This window comes from Muscardinus avellanarius (assembly GCF_963383645.1).
Source record: "Muscardinus avellanarius genome assembly, chromosome: 2".
Lineage (NCBI taxonomy): Eukaryota > Metazoa > Chordata > Mammalia > Rodentia > Gliridae > Muscardinus > Muscardinus avellanarius.
In genome coordinates, this window is record NC_137787.1 from 163,418,194 (window position 1) to 163,443,253 (window position 25,060).

The following is a 25,060-nucleotide window of genomic DNA, read 5'->3' on the forward strand; positions in this document are numbered from 1 at the left end:
ACCAGAAGCATTCAACCTCTGAGGTATACCCACAGAGTGATTTTATTTCTTATTTAGAGACAAGGTTTCTCTAGGTTTATGAGAGTCTCATGCTTGCTGAGACTCTCCTCAAACCTGTGACCCTCCTGTCTCATCCTCCCACATACTGAGTTACAAGTTGCACCACCACACCTGGCTCTCACCACTCCTGTTCAATATAGTCCTTGAGACTCTTGATAAAGTTATAACACAAGAGAAAAACATCAATGAAATTCAAGTAGAAAAGAAAGAATTAAAATTGTCATTGTTTGCCGGGCGTGGTGGCACACGCTTGTAATCCCCACGCTTGGGAGGCTGAAACAGGAGGATCATGCAGGTTCAAAGCCAGCCTCAGCTACTTAGTGAGGCTCTCAGCAACTTAGGGACACCCTGTTTCCAATTTAATATAAAATGGGTCTGGGAGTATAGCCCAGAGGTAGAAAGCTCCTGGGTTCCACCCCCAGTACCACCAAAAAAAATAAATTTAAAAAAATGTCATTGTTTGCAGATGACATGGTCTTCTATCTAGAAGAACCCCCCCAAAATTTTTTTTCAACAAAAAACAATACTAAAGAGCTGATTAACCAATTCAGCAAAGTATTGGGATACAAAATCAACCTAAATAAATCAATAGCTTTTCTATTTGCCAAACATTAATCTGCAAAAAAACATACAGAAAACGATTTCATTTATAATAACCATAAAACCAATAAAATAAGTAGGAATAAACCTAACCCAAGAGATAAAAGGCTTCTACAATGAAAATTATAAAACACAAAAGAAAAAATTGAAAATGACCTTAGAAGATGGAAAGATTTTTCTTGCTTTTGGATAGGTAGAATAAAAGCAGTCAAAATTGCCATTCTACCAGAAGTGATCTACAAAATCAATGCAATTTCTATCAAAATACCAATGAAATTCTTTATAGATTTAGAAAAATCTATAAAGAATGTGACTTTGGGAATATAAATGTAAATATTAATTTGTGTTATGTTCCATTGGCTATATTTTTATCACTGTTTTTTAGCATCCTAGAGAGATAGAGTTAGGATAAGACTCATGCACAGAGTTGACATAGAAATTGTTTATGACACATTTGCTATATTTGGCAAGAGATTTGATTAAGTATTAGACCAGAGGAGTACATAAAATAAACTAGATTGGGATGTACATAAAGACAGGAAAAGATGAAAGTCACTGTGATTTTCATTTTAAACTTATGACTATAGATAGAGAAGTGACGGAGGAGAGATGACTATTATTGAAACATGAGCTATTGAAATTTACATTCAGAAATGGAGTGAATCCAAGGGATGAGAAAATATCACGAGATATTTTCTTGTGTCCAATGACCATGATAGTCTATTTATAAAGTAATTTAAAAGTGGAGATAGTTTCCAAAAATATTAAAATTGAGCTGGGTGTGTGACACATGCTTGTAAGGCTGAGACAAGAGAATCATAGGATCAAGGACAGCTTCAGCAAGTAGTGAGACTCTCATTAACGTAGTGAGACTCTGTTTCAAATAGAACTGCGGATGGTGCTTGTAGGTAGAATGCCCCCAAATTTAATTCCCAGTACCAAACAAATAAATAATTAAAATTAAATTACATAGCCTCCCCTCTCTCTCTGTTTCCCTCCCTTTGGTACTGTTGATTGAGCCCAAGACAATCTATAGTTGAGCTACACCACCAGTCATAGTTTTTTCTTTTTTTGTTCTAAAATAGTGTCTCACTGTGTTCTAAGTTTATTTTCAAACCTTTGATTCTATTGTTTTACTCTACCAAGTATTAGAATTACAAGCATGAACATCATGCCCAGCTATGATTGCAGAGCCTCCAACAGTAAATGTGAGAATTCAAATGAAAAATAAAGTACTTATGTTAATTATATGGAACAAAAAGTAACAGTCAAATACACAGAATTTTTACTTGAACAGTCTGGATTTAAATCTTATTTTCACCAAATAGAAAGTGTGTAACCATGAGAGAGTTACTTTATGCTTAAAATTTCCTATCTGTAAAATTAGAATATCAATGCTTATTAGGGTTGCTTTAAGAACTACAGATTAAATAAGGCATTTATGAGAATTTTCCCTGTATAGAAAACACGATAAAATATGAGGTAGATTTGTTTTCTAAGTCAAAATAGTATTTTGGAAGAGTATCTAGTTTACTCCGGTTGTGGCAGAGTGAGCATGAGCGACCATGGGCAGTCCTGAGTACAGCGGGTACACAGTCAGGCTGAGAACACAAACATCATGATTTGTATGAGAAACATAGAAATAGAGAAGGGAGAGAAAATAAAATGCAGTGTAATGATGCCAAGGTAGAAGAGCTTTTAAAAGATGTGGTTTGCCTTTCTCTTTCACTATAATATGAGAAACCATGAAAGCAGCAGCTCTAAAACTTGCTCATCGTTTTTGCTGCTAACAAGCTATAGACAGAGCCAAGTGATAGAATTTTCAGTTTCTGCTTCGATGAAATCCTCACATTAGCTAATTTTTTATGTTATAGTTTAAAATGTGCTATTTTGAAATGCAAAGTGTGTGTGTGTGTGTGTGTGTGTGATAGGCAAAAGTGAATTATCTGTTTACACTTATCAAATAATACTAGAATATTTTATTACCGAGGTGAAAAATGAAAACAGAAGCAACATCATGATGAAAAACTGGTATTTTTCTTAAATCTAGTTTTTTTTATTGAAAGAAAAAGAGGACTATTCTAGCAACAAACAAGGGTAAAATTGAGTGATACGTGGAAATACAAATACACTTATAGCTAAGTTTTGTGACATGATATAGTGTTTAGCAGTCTTTCCATTAGCATGCAACAATAAAAAATGGAGAATTAGAGTGAATATTTTGAATGTTTAAAAAGTAAGGTATATGAATTACCAAACAGGTTACTGATACACAGGAACCATTTCTATTTACTAGCATGGAATAATAAAGCTGTAATTTTATTGTTATTGCCATATATAGAACACTATTTTAAAAATAATTGAAATACTAAACTTCGTGTATTTCTACTAAAAAATATTGAGCCAAATGGTAGCCACATATATTGGTGCACTCCCATAATTCCAGAACTTTGGAGGCAAAGACAAATTAATTGCAGTTTACAACCAGCCTCAGTAACTTAGAAATATGCTCTGGAACTTAATAAGACTCTATTTCAAAATAAAAGTAAAAAGTGCTGGGGGTCTATCTCAGAAGTAGAATTCCTCTGATTTCAATCCCCATTACCAAAAACTAAAGAAATGATAGATATAAAGTTCTGTGGAAGTTATAATATGATAGATGGAAATATTCTTTCTGCTAAATATTAATTTTTCTAATTTTTTAATTTTTAATTTGATGTTTTTAAATTTTCTAAATTTTTTAAAGATGAGAAATAATTATGTGATGACACAGAATAATTCGAATCCCTGGACTCTAGGAATGTTTAAACATCACTCTATTTTTCTCCTTCCTTACCTTCTTAGATTCACCAGAAAATGAACACAAGATCCATGTAGTTAAATGTGCCATAATAAAGTATTTATATATGGAAAATTCTGATTTTTTCTTTTCTTTCAAACTTGATTGAGTTTATTTATGATATCTTACAATAATTATCTCCTCTTTAACAGTCAATAATCCTTGTTTTCTCATACTGTATTAAAATTTTTATTTTGTGGTTTTATATAAATAAATATTTACCTGTTGGGTATTTTACATTTGATTCTTTTCACTTGATTTTACTATTTTAAGACCTTTTTTGTCAATTATCTGAAATCCTTTGATTTCATATTTTCTCTCTAGATTCCCCATATGAAAGAAAATATAAAGTTTTTTACTTTCTGAAACTGGCTGATCTCAGCATAATATTCTTCAGTTCCACCCATTGTTCTTTATGGGTGAGTAAAATTTCATTGTGCATATATACCAAGTTTTCTTTACCCATTCTTCTGTTGACAGACATTTAGATTGGTTTCATAATTTATCTATTGTGAATTTTATTGCAGTAAACAAATAATTAAAGTTAGAATACTATAGTAATACAATTTCAAATACGCTAAACACTGTTAAAAACAATTATATTCAGAAAAATATTTGACTAAAGTTTATTCAAGCAAAGAGAATGTTCAAAGCCATTTATTATTTATATATAAACCTTTATTCATATTTAGTGTACTGTTGACATTTTGTAAATAATCTCAGAAATTATAAATAATTAGAGATAATGTCCTTGTCTTACTGTCGCTCTATGAGAAATTCCTCTCCTAAGTGGTTTTAAGTATGATTAAATATTACAAATAAAGATTCAATAATAAAAATAACTTCAAATACATAAATATTCAAGGAAATAAGTTTGAGATAATAAAGTGTATTAAGGATGAAAAGACTATGACAGCCAATTATCTTTTATAATATTTAAAGAAGGAAAAGTTTCCTCCTTAAATAAGAAAGAGTGGATGGAGTGATACATTATATAAACCTTAAAAGAATCAAATCTTATAGAATCATGATAGTAAATGAACAAATAAAATTAGAATGTCCTATGATATTTCTTTTAACTTACCTAATGAATATAAACATATAGATATGCAAAACAGTAAAATATCCAGTGCCAGAGATTTTCAAAGATTACAGTATAATAGGTAATATTTAACTGAATAGAAAAATTACCTGTTTATCTTTTTAAGGAAAGTACCCACTTGCTTCCAAAACCAATTTTAAGTTGAAGAGCCACAAGTTTGGGGAAATTCAAGTTCCCTAAAAGGGCCCAGATACAATATTTTATGTCCTTTTCTGTTATAAAATTTACTTGAGATACAACTCAATCTGACCCCCAAAGAATTTTCTCCAAATCAAACCAACATTATACAGTTAGACTTCACCTAATATCACGTGCTTACTTAATCTTCATTGCTACCCAGTACCAGTTGCCAATTCTTCTACTAGTTTTCCCAGGTAATACTTCTTCAAAAATACATTAAATGAATTGCCATGCCATTCTCTGTTTTAGAAAACTGCTGACTCTGATAACCAATACTGCTATAAAACAATTTTGGGGAAATTTTCTGAGCATGTGAAATTTTATTAGCAATGATTTTTTAAAATTGTAAAATTAATATTTTAAAAATATGAATACTTAATAATGTAGAAGAAATAATGAGAGTGAGGGGAATTACGTATGAGGGATTATTTTTATCTTCAGACTAGTCGTCTAACTCATAAAAAGTGCATGCTGTAAATACAGATGTAGCACTATATTAAGATCTAACAAAATCTGTTTAGTTTTCCCATATTGAGTGAGTTTATAATTGGATTCTGTTGATTGAAATCACAAGACATGCATCAACTGAGTTCAATAATAGGGTGAAATATTGTAAGTCATTTTATTTTCTATTAATTGCCTTGTCAGATTCTGTCTTCACTGCCTAAAGGCAGGAGTGTCCCCTATAACAAACAATATTAGGCACCTAAAATAGAGGTCTCACTCTTCAGGAAGCTAAAAAAATATTTTCTTTTATAGCTGACAAACTATTGCAATAAAATGGGCTAACCCTTTGTTGTCAAGCCAGTAACATACTGATTTAAATTTTATGAATATATTATCTGATATTATTTTACATTAATGTATAAAAAGAGAAACTATTTGGCAAAGAAACACTGAAAGAGGATATTAGTATAAAAATAAAACAATAAAAAGTGAAAACATTTCTTAGTACCTTTTAAATTTAAAGTACTTGTTCCAGAACAATATTTGCTCCCATCGTTCTTTCTATGAGAAGACTAGATATTACTTACTAAAAACATTATTTTATAATATCTGACATCATTGACTCTATTAAGACTTTATGATCCATACATAGATCAATGTAGATACAGATATAAAATAAAATAATAAAATAAAATAAAATATAGAAAAAATCATCAACTGGGCATGGTGGTGAACCCCTGTAATCCCAGTACTTGGGAAGCTGAAACAGAAGGTTATTCCACATGTTCAAGGATAACCTTATCAACATAGCAAAACTCTCAACAACAAATGCTTTTTAAAACAAAAAATAAAAAGGGTTTGATGTGCAGCTCAGAGGTAGAATGTCCCTGGGTTCAATTCCCAGTAATACATACAATTCCCAGTAATACACACACACACACACACACACACACACACACACACACACACACTCATGATGATGACATTAATGATTATAAAAATTTTAATTCAATGAGAAGAATATATGTGGATATATGTGTAGTGTAAAAAGGCTATTAAGTATGTGTTAGGGCATTTAGACTGTGAAGAGACTATAATGTATTTTTGGAGAGGATGATTTTTTTTAAAGAATGTATTTGGGAAGCAAGGCTGAAAACTTTTGCAAAAGAATATGGAAAGACTTGAAGAACATTATTCAACTATGTGAACTGATGTGAATATAACATTGTTAACCTGGACATGATAGTGGGAGAAAGAAAAATAGAGAGGCAGGGGGGTCATCAAGTACTATGTGAATGTATGGCATTGTCTACATGATCTACATTAGGTTGTAAAACTATAGTGTACCAACAAAAATAAATAAATAAATAAATAAATAAATAAATAAATAAATAAATAAAACGAGAGGCAAGATGGCAGTAGCCATGGTCACAGTGGTGATCAAGGCTGCCAAATAAGACATGCATTCCTTGGAGAAGCCCTGGACACCAGATATTGGTTTAATATCTGATTGGGACAATTTAAGGAGGCATTTCCACCCGTGACTTCCTATCTAGAATACAGAGAGAGTGGATAATGGCAGAATTAGAAGAAAATGACAATGAGGTGCCTGCTAAGCAAGAAAAGTGATTTTTGGAAGAACATCTCAGAAGAGATTAGAGAAAAGACTGCTTTAGCAGCGCATAGTCGGGAACTCTTTTTTTTTTTTTTTTTTTTTTTTTGGTGGTACTGGGGTTCCTGGAAGCCCTTCTACCTCCGGGCTACACTCCCAGACCTATTTTATATTTTTGAAACAGGGTCTCTTACGCCAGCGCGACTGGCTTCGAACCTGCGCGATCCTCCTGTCTCCGCCTCCCAAGCGCGGGGATTACAAGCGTGCGCCACCACGCCCGGCTAGTGGGGAACTCTTAAAAACATACCTCGTTAGAAAAATTATTCAGGCATGTTGGAGGGATCCCAGCAGTGTGGGGCGGGAAGCCCAGCCGTGCTCCCCAGGGAACTCAGTGCGCCTGGCCACCGCTCTCCTCTATGCTGTGCTGGGGTCCAGGATGTGCTCAGAATAGCAGATCCTGCTCTACAAGGTGAGGCTGTTGCCTCCACTTGTGGAGGGGAGATAAAATTCATTGCTGCTGAGTGCTCGATCTAAAAACCTCTTCAAAGCACACACACTGTCTTCTTTTATTAAAATATTGGAGAGGGGCCAAGATGGCAGCAGAGGCAGCCAGTATTCAGGAGATGCAGACAAATCCTATGCAATCCACCTTAAACTTTTGGGAAAATAATCTCCGCAAAGGAGAACTGCTCCTGTTGACATGCTTAGAAATTCTGGACATCATACCATGTAAGGAAGGTGCTCAGGTGAGAACCAGGAGGACGGCGGTGGCATCAGGGGTGACAGCAGCCAGTATTTGGGAGATGCAGAGATTCGATCCAATCAAGCTTGAACTTTTGAAGAAATCACCCCAAAGGTAGACTGCTACTGCTGTGCATGCTCGGGAATTCTGGACAATATGCTGTGTGGGAAAGTTGTTTGGGAAGGAACCGAGATGTCGGCAGTGGCCAGTAGTTGGGAGAGGCAGAGATATGATCCAATCCAACTTGAACTTTGGAAGAAATCTCCTCAAAGGTAGACTGCTGCCACCACACATGCTCAGGAATTCCAGACAACATGCTGTGTGGGAGAGAACAGAGATGCGGTGGCGGCCAGTAATTTGAAGAGACTGAGATCTGATCCAATCCACCTTGATCTTTTGAAGAAATCTTCCCAAAGGTAGACTGCTACCACTGTGCATGCTCAGGAATTCTGGACACTATGCTGTGTGGGAAAATTGTTAGGGAGAGAACTGAGACTGTGGCGGTGGCCAGTAATTGGGAGAGGCAGAGATCCAATCCAATCTACCCTGAACTTTTGAAGAAATCTCCCCAAAGATAAATTGCTACCACTGTGCATGCTCAGGAATTCCAGACAACATGCTGTGTGGAAAAAGTGTTTGGGAGACAACTGAGATGGTAGTGGCAGCAGCGGTGTCGGCAGCCAGTATTTGGGAGAGGGCAGAGATCTGATCCAATCCACCATAAACTTTTGAAGAAATCTCCCCAAAAGTAGAATGCTACTGCTGCACATTCTTGGGAATTTGGGACAACAAGCTATGTGAAAAAGTTGCTTGAAGAGAACCAAAATGGCAGTTGCAGTGGCAGCGGTGGCCAGTATTGGGGAGAGGCATTGTTCCAATCCAATCCACCTTAAACTTTTAAAGAAATCTCTCCAAAGGTAGACTGCTACTGCTGCACATGCTTGGGAATTCTGGAAAACATGCTGTGTGGGAAGGGTGTTCCGGAGAGAACTGAGATGGCGGTGGCAGTGGCGGCGGCGGCAACAGTGACCAGTGTTTGGAGGGACAGACAGAAACAGTGCAATCCACCATGAACTTTTGAGGAAATCTCCCCAAAAGAAGACTGTTCCTGCCCCACCTGCTCAGGAATTCTGGACAACATGCTAAGTGATAAAAATGTTTGGGGCATATCAGAGGGACCCCTGCATAGCTGGGTTGGGCTGCCATGCTGTGTATTCTGGGAGACATCAGCCCTCATGGCCACCGCGCTCCTCTGTGCAGTTCGGGAGGCCAGGGTGCACGTGGAGCAGTAGAGCCTGCTCTCTATAGTGAAGCTGTAGACCTCTGCCTTTCAGAGGGAAGACAAAATTCATTGCCACCAGGTATTTGGGCTCTCAGCTTTTGCAAAAGACATGTACTGCTTTCTCATATAAAAAAAGGAAGAAAAAAGGGAACATCTGTACACGACCTGCTCGCAGTGACAGAGACCAGAGCCCGCTGTACAGTCAGGCCAATGCTGGGGCCTCTGAGGCCAGGATAGGAGCCTGCTGGGTGGCAACAGCTGGTGCCAGGGCAAGTGAGGCTGAGATAGAAGACTGCCATGCGGCAAGGACAGTGCCGGGGCCAAGGAGGCCGGAATTGGAGCCTGACAGGCCAGTGCCATGGCCTACAAGGCCTGGATTGAAGCTTGCTATCCAGTGAGGCTGGTGCTGGGGTCTTAGAAGCCAGAATCAGAGCCTAAAATGAGCTGAGGCCAGTGTTGGGGCTTGTGAGGCCTGGATCAGAGCCTGTCAGTGGAGAGGATGGTGCTGGGCCCAGTGAGCCCGGGATTGGAGCCTGCAATGAGGTAAGGCCAGTGCTGGGGCCTCTGAGGACAGGATCAGAACCTGCCATGTGGCGAGGCCAGTGCTGGGGTTAGCAAGTATGGGATCTGAGCCTGCTGTGAGGCAAGGCCAGTGTTGGGGCCTTGGAGGAATGGGATTGGAGCCTGCCATGTGGCAACGTCGTTACCGGGGCCTGCGAGGCCAGGAAAGGAGACTGCCTTAAGGCAAAGCCAGTGCTGGGACCTATGAGGCCTGGATTGGAGCCTGCCATGCAGAGAAGCTGGTGCTGGGGCTAGCAAGGCCAGGATCAGAGCCTGCTGTGCATTGAGGCCAGGGATGGGGCCAGCGAAGCCAGGAGTGGAGCCTACCATGGGTTGAGGCTGGTGCAGGGGCCAGTGAGGGCGAGATCGGTGCCTGCCATGAGGCAAAGCCAGTGCTGGGACCTACGAGGCCTGGATCAGAGCCTGCCACACAGTGAGGTTGGTGCCATGGCCAGTGAGGTCGGGATCGGAGCCTGCTGTGTGGTGAGGCTGGTGCCAGGGCATTTGAGGCCAGAATTGTAGCCTACCATGTGGCAAGGCCAGTTGTGGGGCCTTAGAGGCCAGGATCATAGCCTGCCATGCAGCGACACTGGTGCTGGGGCCAGTGAAGCCGGGATTGGAGCCTGCCGAGAAGTGAGGCCGGTGCCTGGGCCAGCGTGGCCAGAAACAGAACCTGCCTTGTAGCAAGGCTTGTGCTGGAGCCTTCCAGGCTGGGATTGGAGTCTTCTGTAAGGGAAGGCTGGTTCTGGGGCCTCTGAGGCTGGGATAAGAGCCTGTTGTGTGGTGAGGCAGGTGCTGGGGCCAGTGAGGCTGGGATAGGAGCCTGCTGTAAGGCAAGGCCAGTGCTGGGGCCACCGAGACCAGGATAGGAGACTGCTGTGCCATGAGGCCAGTGCCACTGAGGCCAGGATAGGAGCCTTCCATGTGGCCAGGCCTGTGCAGGGGCCAGCAAGACCGGGATTGGAGCCTGCCATGTGGTGAAGCTGGTGCCAGGGCCAGCAAGGCTACAATCTGAGCCTGCATGTGAGGCTGGTACCAGGGCCAAGGAGGCCAGGATTGGAGCCTGCCATGTGGCAAGGCTGGTGCTGGGACTTGCAAGCCCTGGATAGTTGCCTGCCATGCAGTGAGGCTGGTGCTGGGATCTCTGAGGCGGGAATTAGCGCCTGCAATGAGGCAAGGCCTGTGTTGGGGCCTCTGAGGAACAAGATTGAAGCCTGCCATGTGATGGGGCCTGAGAGGCCAGGAAAGAAGACTGATGTAAGGCAAGGCTGGTGCTGGGGTCTCTGAGGCTGAGATTGGAGCCTGCAATGCAGCAAAGCTGGTGCTGGAGGCAGCAAGGCTGGGATCAGAGCCTCCCATGAGGAGAGGCCAGTGCCGGGGCCTGCAAACCTGTGAACCTTCTCGCTCAGTCTCCCAAGTACTGGGGTTACAAGCATAAGCAAAACATTCCCACCTTGATTGCTATTTTAAAGAGGAAACAAACAGAAAACAAATAGATATAGTATTTACTTTAGCATAATATTTACCTATAAAGATTTCTTCATGAACTATTTTTAGCTTCCACAAATGAGTGAGAATATGTAGTATTTGTCTTCCTCTGGAATTAATAAATTGTGAGAATGACACATTTCAAATGAGTGATGTGTGAATGTATGCCTCTACCATCTTATAGTCCATTAAGATGTATGAGTACAATGTACCAATAAAAAATTTAAAATGAAAATAATAAAATAAAACTAAAATTTTTATTTGTTTCTATTTTTAAATTGATGCATACACAGTGATAAGTAGCAAGGTTTTATTAATCATAAGAAATGCTCCTATTTTTAAAACTGGCTTTTATTGGCATGTTTACTCTTTGAAAACATTAGAAAGGTAATACATGATTTAGCACAGAATTTAAGGGGGAAAAAGAAAAAAAAAGAGCTGCAGAAAAAAATTCTTTTTTTTTTTTTTTTTTTTTTTGGTGGCACTGGGTTTCTGGAAGCCCTTCTACCTCCTGGCTACACTCCCAGACCTATTTTATACTTTTATTCGGAAACAGGGTCTCTTAAACCAGCACATCTGGCTTCCAACCTGCATGATCTTCCTGTCTCCGCCTCCCAGTCGGGGATTATAAACCTGCACCACCACGCCTGGCCTTTTGTTTGTATTTTAATACTTTTACTGGTGCATTATAGTCTCACATCATACTGTATCACATCATAATGTATTTAATATTGGTAGTGGCATACATGCAAATAATACATAGTGAACTTTTCTCAGGCTCCCTCCTTACAGCCCCTTCCCAATAGCTGGTTGTGGTGGCACACACTTGTAATCTCTGTGCTTGGGAGGCAGAGACAGGAGGATCGCGCAGATTCGAAGCCAGCCTCACTGGCTTAAGAGACCCTGTTTCCAAATAAAAAATATAAAATAGGTTGGGAGTGTAGCCTGGAGGTAGAAGGGTTTCCAGGAACCCCAGTGCCACCAAAAAAACCCAAAAAAAACCCCCAAAACAACTGAGATTGGCATTGCTAGTCTCATATCTGTACACAATATCAGTGAAAGTGTTCTTTTCATTGATTCTTCCTCTCCCCATTCCACCTTCCCCAAGAAGGTGAATTCTTCACCTCCCTGGCTCCACTGGAATCTCTCCTCATTATCTAAAGTTTCTCTTGTCGTTGGATTACTTTCTAAGAGAAAATATTTCTAAGAGAAAATATTTCATTTTCTGTGATTGGCTAATCTCACTTAACATTCTCCAGGTTTTCCCATTTTCCTGAAGATGATAAAAATCTACTCTTCTTTATTACCAGGTTAGACTTCCATTGTGTGTACATCTCATAATTTTGTAATCCATTCGCCTGTTGATGGACATTTAGGTTTATTTTTTAATTTAGCTATTATGGAGCTGTTATAAAATGAATATTAATATTTTATTAAATTATTCTGAATAATTTTACTAAATTATTATTCCCTTTGGAAACGTATTCAGGTCTGGTATATCTGGATTATGGTGGTACAATTTTTAAAGTTCAATTTAACGTATATTTAATATGAGTAGGTTGCTAATTCAATAACAGCTAATTTTTAAAAGGATATTAGCACATAGATACAACCTTCTGCATTGACATATTTTTTATTTTCATTTATGTTTTTCCTCCTTTATCATTTTTAAACAAATCAAGAGAAAAATATTTATTTTTTAAAATATGTTAGTATTAAGAAGAGTTTTTTTCAACAGCCAAAATTTGATTCTCAGATCAAAAACTAATAACTACAGTATCATTAAACATCTAGTTTGTTCTCAGATTCTCTTTTTACTTGTGTCATTAGTGGATTTTTGCTTTAACTCATTTGTGGATACAGGTTTGACATTCTCATTAATTATACTAAAAATGAAATAATGCATTTTCATTTTATGGAAGAACATTATAACAAAAAGGTAAAAATGTATTGTGATAAGCACAAAAACAATCCATCAAAGCATCAAAATTTTTATTGAAGTGTACAAAAATAAAAATAAATTAAAAAAACACTGGCATTAGATAAAATATGAAGAATGTGCATTCCATAAAATGCTTCATAATTAAGAGACAAAGAATAATACAGAAGGGAAAGTCAAATATAATAGAACAAAGCAATGCCAAATACACAAATATATGGGGGTGCCCAGAGGTTAATGCTTTTTTTTTCTGAATGTGCAAATCTCAAATTCCCAGAGCCAAAACAAAAATCTATTATTTGTCAATAGTAGGCAGGTTACAGATCATATTTACTGAATATCAAATAAATGAAATGGAAAAATAGCCATAACTATAGTGAAGTTAAATAAATTTTTTTAAAAAACAGAGGAATAGATACTGAATTCATCACATAACATCTTCAAGTTTTTGAAAAGTTAATAAATGTGTTTCTCACTTGGAGAAAAAGATATGTCTTCTTATTGGCATTCACTTTGTAATTATTATAAATATTTAAATACTGAAAATACAAAAACATCTGTTGTGCTTAGAAATTTTTCTTTTGTCTTTCTGATGTTTTAGTTTGATCACATTGTGGTCAGAGAACATATCTATGATTTCATATTTTTAAAATATTGTGGTTAGGTTTCCTAGCCAGGATAAGGTCTTTTTAATTTATATTCTATGGACAACTAAAGATAATAAACATTCTATTGTTATTGGGTGTAATATTCAATAAATGATAATTATATCCTATTGGCTGATGATTTTACTAAGTTATTTTGAATCATTGATGACTTTTGTCTAGTGTTTTTAGCAACTTTGAAAGGCATAATAATCTCTATGTACAAATATCAATTTGCCAATTTCTTCTGTAATATCTATCAGTTTTGTTTTATACATTTGGTTTCTTAGTGAATACACTTCTAGAATTTTTCTCTTGATGATTAGTATTTTTTCTTGGATATTTACCTATTTATTTTGATTAAAGTTTTCAATTGGGGCACTTGTTTTTGCTCTAAAGTTTTCTTTTTTCTGATGTTTGTATATCTACCACTTCATTTTCTTGATTACATATTACATGATGCATCTTTGCCCTTGTTTTGTTTCCAACTTGTTTATATCATTGTTAGAAGTGAATATCTTGTAGAAAGCATATTGTAAGAGTATACTTTTAAGCAAACCTACAAATAACTACCATCTGATTATTGCCCATACCTTTGTACTGTGACAGATTGTGAAGGAGATATTTGGAAATCTAGACAGATATAATTTAAGCAGAATCATAATCCTCATTTAATATTGCATACATGCCTTGTTGGAGCTCAATATCACAGTCTTAGAAGTATTAGAAAAAATGATTATGTTGTAGTGTATTTCCTAGCCTATATATTATTTTTAAATTTTTTATTGGTGCATTGTATTCATACATCTTAATGGAGTACAAAATGGTAGAGGCATGCATGCACACATCACCCAATTAGCCCTTACTTAATTTCCACACATTACCTTTCTTCTTCCTTTTTTTTAATGTTTGGCTTAATGATTGAATTTGATGTTTGTGAATGTACATTATGTACATTAGGAAATTTTCCTCTCTCCCTCAAATCCCCCTCAGTTAGGTAGCATTATTTGCTCGTCTATAGTATCTCCTTTTTCTGTCTAGAGTTTCCCCTATGATTCATTTTCTCCCTACCTTCCCCATATTAGGGAGAGCATATAATTTTTTATTTTGTGTGACTGACTAATCTCACTTATCATAATGTTCTTCAGTTTCATTTACTTCCCTGTAAGTCATATAATTATGTTTTGATGGCTGAGTAAAATTCCACTGTGGACATACATCATTGTTTTGTAACCCATCTATATTTTGTAGCCCATCTAGATGTCCATCTATTGATGGACATCTCAGCTAGTTACAGAGTTTGGCAATGTTGAATTGTGCATCTATGAACATAGATACACATGCATTAGTTTGGTAGTTTGGTTTCCGTTCTTTTAGGTAGATATCCAGAAGTGGTATTACTGGATCATATGGTAAGTTCATCCCCATCCTTAAGATACTGTTTTGCAAAGTGGTTACACTAATTTGCAATCCCACCAACAATGTATTAGAGTTCTTGTTTCTCCACATTCTCACAAGCTTGTGTTATTGGTTGTGTTTTGAATGATTGTCATTCTGGATGAAGTTTGGTGAAATCTCAGGGTAGTTTTGATTTAGATTTCTTTGACTGCTAATGATGTTGAACATTATTTTACGTATTTATTGGCTATTTAAATTTCTTCTTTTCTGAAGTGTTGATTTAGTTCATTTGCCCATTTTTGATTGGGTTATTTCTTTTCTTAGTGATAAGTTCCTTGAGTTCTTTGTATACTTTAGATATTTGTCCTCTTATCAGAGGAGTAGGTGGCAAAAATCTTTTCCCATTCTGTTGGCTCTTGGTTGAGGTTCTTGATAGTTCTTTTTGCTGTATAGAAGCTCTTCCTTTTAATGCAATCCCACACATTATCCTCCTCTGAGTTTCTTGTGCCTTTGGGGTCTTGTTAAGAACATTTTTTGTTTGTGCGTGTGTGTTGCAGTGTTGGACCTATGCCATCTTCAAGGAGCTTCAGGGTCTCTGGACTAATTCCCAAGTATTTGAACCATCTTGAATTGAATCTTGTGCAGGGTGAATAAGTGGGATTTATTTCCATTTTTCTGCAAATGGTTAAGCAGTTTTGCCAACAACATTTGTTGAAAAGGCTATCTTTCTTTCAGTGTATCTTTTTGGCCGCTTTATCAACAATTAATTGGCTTTAAGTATGTAGATTTGTTTCTGAGCCTTCTTTTCTGCTTCATTGGTCTCTTTTTGTGTAAATACCATGCTTTTTTATTACTATAGCTTTGTAGTATAATTTAAAATCATATATTGTGCTTCTTCTTGCATGATTTTTGTTGCTGAGAACTACTTTGTTTATTCTATTTATTTGTTGTTCCAAATGAATTTAAGAACTGATTTTTCTATGTCTGTAAGGAAGAATTTTGGTAATTTAATAGGTATTGCATGTATGTTGTCGATCACTTTTGGAAGTATGGCCATTTGGATGATATTTATTCTGCCTATCCATGAACATGAAAGACCTTTCAATCTTCTAAATTCTCCTTCAAATTTGCTTAATGGTTTATAATTTTTATAAAGTTCTTTTACCACCTTGATTAATCTTATTTTTAAGTATTTTAATTTTTTGTGGAACATCCTGAGTGAAAGTTTTTCTAGATTTCCTTTTTCAGTAAATTTATGATTGTATACAAGAGCTTCTCAATTTTTAATATTGATTTTGTATCCAGACAATTTGCTGAATTTGTTGATCAGTTCTATTAGTCTTTTGGTTGAGTTTTTTGATTCTTCTAATTATAGTATCATGTAATCTGCAATTTGTGAAATTTGAGTTTTTCTATTTTTATTTGTACTCCTTTGATTTCCTTTTTTACTTTAATGCTCTGGTTAGGACCTCAAGTACTATAATGAAAAAAAATTATGATAATGGTCATCTTTTTCTTGTTCCTGTTTTTAGAGGTAGTTCTTGCAGTTTTTCTCCACATAATATGATGTCTTTGGACCTATTGTAGATTACCTTTGTTGTGTTGAGATATGTTTCTTTTATTCTAATTTTCTGCAGTGCTTTTAGCATAAATAATTTTGGATTTTGTCAAGTGTTTTTTTTTTCAGAATATCAAAAGGATCGTATATTTTTCGTCTTTGGTTCTGTTTATGTGATGAATTACATGAATTGATTTTTGTATGGTGGACCAGCCTTGCATACCTGGGACAAACCATACTTGGTCAGGATGATTATTTTTATGTGGTTTTTGAATGTGTGTTGCTAGTATTTTGTTTAGAAGTTTTGCATCCAAGTTTATCAATGATTTAGGCCTATAATTTTCTTTCCTTCACCAGTTTTTATTTGGTTTTGCTATTAATGTGATGTTGACTTTATAGAATGTATTTGGGAGAGCCCTGTTTTTTTCTATTTTATTAAATAGATTAAGAAGGATTAGGATTAGCTCTTCTATAAAGATTTTATAAAATTCATTTGGAAAACCATCTTGTCCTGGTGTTTCCTTTGATGGTAGGATCTTTATTTCTGCTTCAGTCTCTTTGATTATCAGTTGATTTAAATTTCTATATCTTCTTGACTCAGTTTAGGATAGTTGTATTTATCTAGAAAGTTGTCAGTTTCTTCCAGATATTTTATTTAGTTGTAGTATAGTCTTTCAAATTAGTTTCTTATAATGCTCTGGATTCCTACAATGTCTATGGTAATATCTCTTTTTTCATCTCTTATCTTTTAATTTGGGTTGAGTATTTTTTTGGTTCTCTAGTGCTTTATCTTGTTAATTTTTTTTGAGAAATTAGCTTTTGCTTTTGTTGATTTTTTGTATTGTTTTTTATTCTCAATTTCATTGATTTCTACCTTGATTTTAAAATTTTTCTAATTTTTACTGGTTTTGGGGTTAGACTGTTTCTGTTTTTTAAGGGATGTGAGGGGTGTCATTAGGTTATTTATTTGGTGATTTTCTGTTCTTTTTATGTGGGCACTTATTGCTATAAACTTTTCTTTAAATACTGCCTTCAAAGTGTTCCATAGGCTTTGATACATTGTTTCTCTATTTTTGTGTGTTTCTAGAAATTTTTTACTTCAATTCTTACTTCTTCTATGACCCATTCTTCATTCAGCAGTGTGGTGTTCAGTCTCTACATGTTTATGTGATTTTTCTGAGTCTTCCTATAGTTGATTTTTTGTTTTAATCCATTTTGGTCTGAAAAGACACAGGGAAGTATGTCACATTGTTTGTATTTGTTAGTGCTCACTTTGTGGACCAGGATATAATATATATTGAAGAAATTTTTGTGGGTAGCCGAGAAAAATGTGAACTCTGCTGTTCTTTAGGTCTGAGGCATACTTACTGACCTTTTGTCTAGAAGATTGTTCTAGTGGTATGAAAGGAGTGTTGAATTCTCCCAGTATTATTGTTTTGGGAGTCATTATATGTGACTTAGTGTCACAAGGAAATGGGCATTGTAGCCAAATATATATTCTAATTCTAATGAATGATATACTATTCCTTGCCCAAGCTACATTAGAAATATTTCATTTACTCTAGTTAATATCTGCACATGTAACAATATGTATGTTCCCAAATTGTAATTTCTATGCTTGAATATTAATACTTTAAAGATGTTAAATTCTGGGGAGGGAGTATATCACTGGTGTATTTTTTATCAGGCATTGATTCATCTATGTATCTTTAAAATAATGCAAGCTAGTTTCAGTTTTCTTCAAATATTGCTTGCTACTATATAACTAATTGCAAAGTAGTGAATCCAGGTGGTAATCAACTCAGTAGAAAATTATTTTCACACTATAATTTCACTAGATATTATGTGGTAATTACCACCGTAGCATCAGCATAAATGGCAAGGATAATTTAGTTCTCTTATTAACCCTAAATCAAGATGACCCTTTATATTACCTTCTTCAGTATGTAAAAGAATATTTTCTTGATTTGACATTTATGCCACATATAAGAAGTAAGCTCTTCAGAGTAGAAAGAATTTGGATTTCTGTAAGATAATTGAGACTGGAATTATCCTAAATTAATGTCATTGATTGATAAATACTATCTTGGACAGCACCTATTTTTGAGTACACATTCAACCTTCACTTTATAAAACACTAAATTATGAAAATGCATTTTAATCTCAGATAAAGAGGCTAGAGTTACAGATGGACTGCTAAAATGTTCATTCTTACCATAAGTTTTAGTGGCCATTGCTATTTAGATTACAAAAGCAGTGTATGAAAATACTCCTACCAAATTAATAATAAAAGACAATTATGAAAGTATTTTCAATGCACACAAACAATACTCTGTAATCAAGTGAGATACCAAATAACATATTGAGGGGGCTAATAATTTCTAAGTTTCACATATGTATTCCTTAAATTTGGCAGAAAAAAAGCAGCATTGAATCAATATATGTTGCTTCTGAACTTGGCTTTCTTTCTTATATAATGTCCAGGTTTTAGACAATTTATTTAACTACTTTTTTTCTGAAAGCTTGAATTTTAGAGTAAAAATGCCTTGGAGAGTCAAAACAAAACTGCTTTGTTAGAAGTTTATATCTTATATAGGTTTCATCCCTCTAGATCATATTTTTTACCATTTGTGCTATCTGTCTGATTTCACTGTCTAGCCCTCTGGGGCTGATTAGATGCTTTTCTTTATTTTTGCTATCTCCGTGTTTGGCCTTGCTTTAAAGCCCAGAATTGCTTAGATAGCTTCTTCCTTGTATTACATGATATGTAACCCAGCTTCATCTTCACTTACTTTTTATTTTTCCAATAGCTTATAAACATTGTTTTACCACATTTCCCTGCTATTCCTAGTGTTTTTATTTTTATGTGTCTGTGGGGGTATAGGGGAAAGGGTACTGGGGATTGAACCCAGGAGCATTCTACGCCCGAGCTACAGCATAGAACCCTTTATTTTGTTGTTATGTTTTGAATCAGTCTTCGTAGGTTGATAAAAGTCTTGATAAATTGCTGAGGCTAGTCTAGAACCTATAATTCTCCAATTACAGTCACTTATATACTGGGATTACAGATGTGGGCCATTATGCTCAGGCTTCTCTAGTATATTTGACATTGTTTATAAAATCACATGAATCTATTTCTAGGCTCCAATAACACTAACTTTTTTTATTTATTTATGTTTGTGTTACTGAGGATTAAACCTAGAAACATTCTACCTCTGAACTACTCCCCCGGCTCATTGTATTTTTTATTTATTTTTGTGTTACTGAGGATTAAACCCATAAGCATTCTATCTCTGAACTACACTCCCAGCTCATTTTACTTTAATTTTGAAACAGGGTCTCACTAAGTGGCTGAGAGTCATGCTAGGCCTTGGTGATGCTGTCCTTAAACCTATAATCCTCCCAGCCTCCCATGTACTGTTATTACAGGCATGCACAATCACACATGGGAAAACTGGCACTTTAAACTGGATATTTATTTGTTGTTGTGTGTAGTTAAGCATGGACACACACATACAATGTAGGATGTTTAGCAGCATCTCCTGACTCAAGCCCAGAGATGACAGGGGCATAGCCTAGCATGTTTTTATAACTCAGAATGTTTGTAGATACAATTAAGTTTCCCTAGAGCAAAATCCCCTCCAGCTGAGAACCGCTAAAATCTTGAACAACATGTCCCTCTTGAAGCCCTTACATCTTCTCACTGCATTAGGTTCCAGAGAAGCTTTGTTCCTGCACATCAGGCTCACTGTGTACTCATTTTCAAGTTCTTCGAGTGTAGTGAGAAAGAACACAATCATGTACAACAAGTAATAGGAGGTGGACTTATTACTTGCAGATAGGCAGTGAGTCACAAAAGATGTCTGAAATTCCTTGTAAACTGGTCCTATAATGCTCAGGAAAGTTTTTCTAGGTGAATGGAGTCTCATCAAGACTGTAATTAGAGTGAATTAAAGTCATTGTCTGATGAATACCATCTTGAAAAGCACTGAACCCACTTGTACCACAGCTGAACAAGCCTCAAGGCAGCTCACCTCACCTCACCTAATGTACCTTGGGGGAGTCACAACCCACTGGGAAATCTTTGAAGGACACCTCCTTTTCAGTGAAAAGAGGAACAAAGCCCAAAATATTCCAAGTACTTCAACTTAACTCAAGCTGTTTCATTCTCATCAGTTATTCTAGAGATGTATAACAGAAAAGGGAGAACTAGGTTGAAGTCTGCCAAGAGTTCTATGACAAAGTTACTACTAATATGATATTTTTTAAAAAGTTTGGAGATTCTGGGTGTTAATTTATACAGTATCTGATTAAATTATAGTACTCATTTAAAATAAGTTATAAACTAAATTAAAATGTATGGTGATATTTACATAATAGGTAGAAATTATATGTCAAAATATACCAGGCATATCGCCAGGACTTACCATGTGCTACTTTTTATTCTATTCCAGTATCTATTAACCCAAAAGGAACTAATGAAATAAAGTTGTTGAATTTAACTGATTATAAATTCACAAAAAACTAGTAAAGATGACTATACTTAGATGAATTAAATAATAATAATAGGTTTCTCTCTTCATTTCTGGCAATTCATTGTATTAATTATGCTGAACCTTTCATCTTGCTACTACCGAAATATAAGATATGGTATCTTAAAACATACTGCAAACTCTTATGGCGAATTTTCAAAATAAAAATTGATATTAACACATACAAGGAATAAATGAAAACTATCAATCCTTAACCATCAGATAACACCAAAACTAACTTTTTTCCCTGAGGCTTTTTATTTGATATTTGATGACATGAGATGTTTTTGACTGTTGCTTTAGTTACAAGTGCATTTATTAAGGCTTTAGTCTGATCAAAGGAATCTGGTAGAAATCTACCACATAAAATTGAGAATCCAAGTTTTACAATCTAGTGAGAATTTAAAGTATATGATCAAATGAGAATAAAGTACAAACTCCGTTACAATTTGGTCTTAATTTTAAAAAATGTGTGAAATGAAAAACAAAACACATCAAATACACACACACACACACACACACACACACACACACAACTATTCATCATAAATAAAGTTCAGGAGACTGGCTCATTTTACAGTATTTCAGTGAATTTGTTTCAGTTACCCAAGCTCTAACAGATTGTTTCTTTACAGGGCCAGGCATAACAAATTTTTTCTAACACTTCTCCATGGCACCATCGATGGGGCAATTATATTATGACATCCTTGTCAATGTAATGAAACCACAGTACAGTTAGCTCTTATTTGGTTTTATGGATTAAATCACTCACTTTAATATACCTATAAAAATACACACTACCAAATTTAATTATATCAACATTGTACTTGTATTGACATCCCTTTTCTATGTGTAAGTTCAAGTCTTTTCTTAACCCATTGCATTAAGGGAAAGATGACTATGTGAAATATGTAATCTTACACATCAATGTATTTTTATGCACTTTTCTACCTCTTAATTCCAACACTCTTCAAACTCTTCCAGATGAAGCTTGTACCCTATTTGCCTCTCATATCTATTCTGAGGCCTTTATCAGATAAATTACTCAGCTAACCCTCGAAATATTTGCACCTCTTATTTTGATTAAGAGTTTTAATTAAGCATTTTAATATTCAATGAGATCCACTATTCTGAGAGTGTCAAAAATGGAATATATATAAATTATAGTTGTATTTGTCCATTGCTTATCTCAATGAGAAGAATGATAATGAGGTGAGTCAAATTGATGTAGAATTTATATTATAAGTTGTTAATTATTTCTAAGACTTTTTCTGCCTTAAGATATTGTATACCTAGAATTTTGTTCTTCCCAACTACTTCTAGCTCCTAGGGACTACAAGGTAAACATTCATTGTAATCCTTCCTGTGAATAAAAATATAAAAATATATGTGCATAAAATAATAAATAAGTAAAATGAGTCAATACAAAATGTATGATACGATAGAAAGGTGATTTAAAAATCAAAGTTGATGCTTTAGCTAGAACTCTAGAACTAGTTGCAAGGATTCATGAAACAAGTGAACTCAGGCCACATAACACAGCTGAAGAGATACACATTACCCTTTTGATTATTAAATGATTCATAAGGAATTAAAATTAATCTGAATAGGAAGGGAATTGTTCTTAATTGGCTGTGTTTAAAATTCTCTGAATAATATATGTAATGTTCACAATATAACTACTAAGAATATTTAATTCTAATCTGCATAATTACCATTTCTTCATCACTTTTATAAGATTAATCACAAATCACTGAATTAGGTTATCATATATCAATTTGATAATTATCCTAATGTGAATATTTGCACCATGATTGATTTTAAAATCCTAATATGAATCCACTGACTATAGAGTTCCTCTGAAACTTAGTGAGATCCTGTTTCAAAATGAAAAGAATAAAAGATGAGACTGGGGTGTAGGTCAGAAGTAGAATGTCCCTGTTAAATTCCCAGTACTGGAAAAAAAAAAAAAAAAAGGTAAATTTAGCCTGAAACCTTTCTAAGTTGTCAAAATACATATGTGCTCTGGTAAACACCAATGTAATTATATACCTATATCTATACTCATCTAGAGTATAAATGTAATGGATTCATATTTATCTATTTTGTTTAAATATATTCTATGTTGAATTTTTACCAAAAAAATAAAATAATTTTGAACATCTCTATGTGAAACCACAAATCTATGGTGTTTAAAATGCTTTGCCTATTACTACTTTTCAAAGCACAAACTAAAGTTCAAAGGAGAAATTTAATGTTGTGATGATGATGGTAATTTAAATGAGACATAATTGAAAAGAACTTGGGCCCAAATCTATGCCAGATCTATGTTGTCCAGTAGCAAAAGGTTCAGGATTAGGAAGGTAAGATGTTAGGCATAATTTATTTCTTTTGTATGAAGTATCATGTATCATTTATTTTATGCCTATGTAGCATTAATTCCAAATTATCATTTACTATTATATAAATTTTGAAAAGTAATGATATTAACTATAAAATTAAAATTATTGATTAATCTTAATGTAAAGAAGACATTTTACCAAGGGGCACTCTACTTTAATGAATAATGTTATTACAGGATAGAAAACTGAGAATCTGGTGGCTAACATATCCATTTTAATTTTGCAATGAAACAGTTACTAAATTTTAACATTAATTTAGTGAAATAAAACTCACTACACTATAATAGGAATATGTTTTAATTATAGGAATGGTTTATATTATGAAATAGTTTTGGAAATGTCCAGATAATTTGGGAATAAGGTAAATTAAATATATATTTATTATATATGTGTATATATACATATATTATATAAATATATGTATATTATATATGTGTATATACATTTATGTATATGTGTGTATATACATATACACACATGGCAATCGAGTGAATAGTTAAAAGTTCTAAAATGTAACCCATTTTTCAGGTATCACATTTTGGAAGTCTTACTATATTTTAGTTTGATGCTCTCTGTTTATATTCTGATTTTCTTAATTGATTTGGAATTTCAAATATGCCTAGCAGACAGGTAATGAATGCTTAGTTATCCAAAGGCCTTGAGAAATTTGGGATATATATTATACTATAGTTACAATAGGAGTACTTATCATGTATGGAAAGTAAAGATGGAATATTAAATCATGAATCAAAAGTTAAGTATATTCTAAAAATATGAAGATATTAAGAATTCTATCAGTATTCAGTTCACATATAAAAAAATCTTTGTCATGTAATACTAAGTAAAAGATTCCACACACATACACACACAATGATTTTACTTGTACGTGGAATCTAAAAGAAAATGCATAAAGGGCAAGGGTGAGTGTGACAAGGGAAATGGGGAGATGGAGGTTAAAGTGTTCAAAGCTTCAATTATGAAGAGCAAATAAGTCTAGATGTATTGCAGGAGACCTACTAATACTATATTATATACTGAAAATTAGCATTGTTTGGAAGATATGCAAATACTGATTGAGATGTCCATGATGATCTCTAGGAATCATGTAGCTCAATTCACTTCTTCATTTTACAACATATCACAGTAAAATAATATTAAAAATATTCCTTCAAAATCATGAGTGACCATCATTTTTCATTTCAGGCATTTTGCCTTTGTGTACAAAGTTAAAAAACTTGACAGCAAAGAACAAATTATTTAATTAGTGATAGCAACAAATGTGGGGGCTAAAGCAGGAAAAAAATTAAATGAATAGTAATGCTATAATTTATAATTCTGCCAGAGAGAAATAAAAATTAAATTTCTATTCATATTTCCATCCATCTGATTTCCTCCCTGGTATTATTTTTATTTTATCATGTACATATTTTATACAGGGTAAGTCTTTTATTTTACAAGATTTTTGTTAAAATATAGTTAGACATTGATATTTTATTTAAAAATTACATAAAAATAAATATTTTAATGCATATTGGTGTTTTCACTTTGTTAGACTGCGATTAACCAAGGATTGCTCTGTTTAAATGGACTTTATTAGGATGAACCTATCTCAGAAAACAATGCTGTTTTTTCTACTCTATGCAATCTATGTGCATTTAATTAGAAAATCTTTTG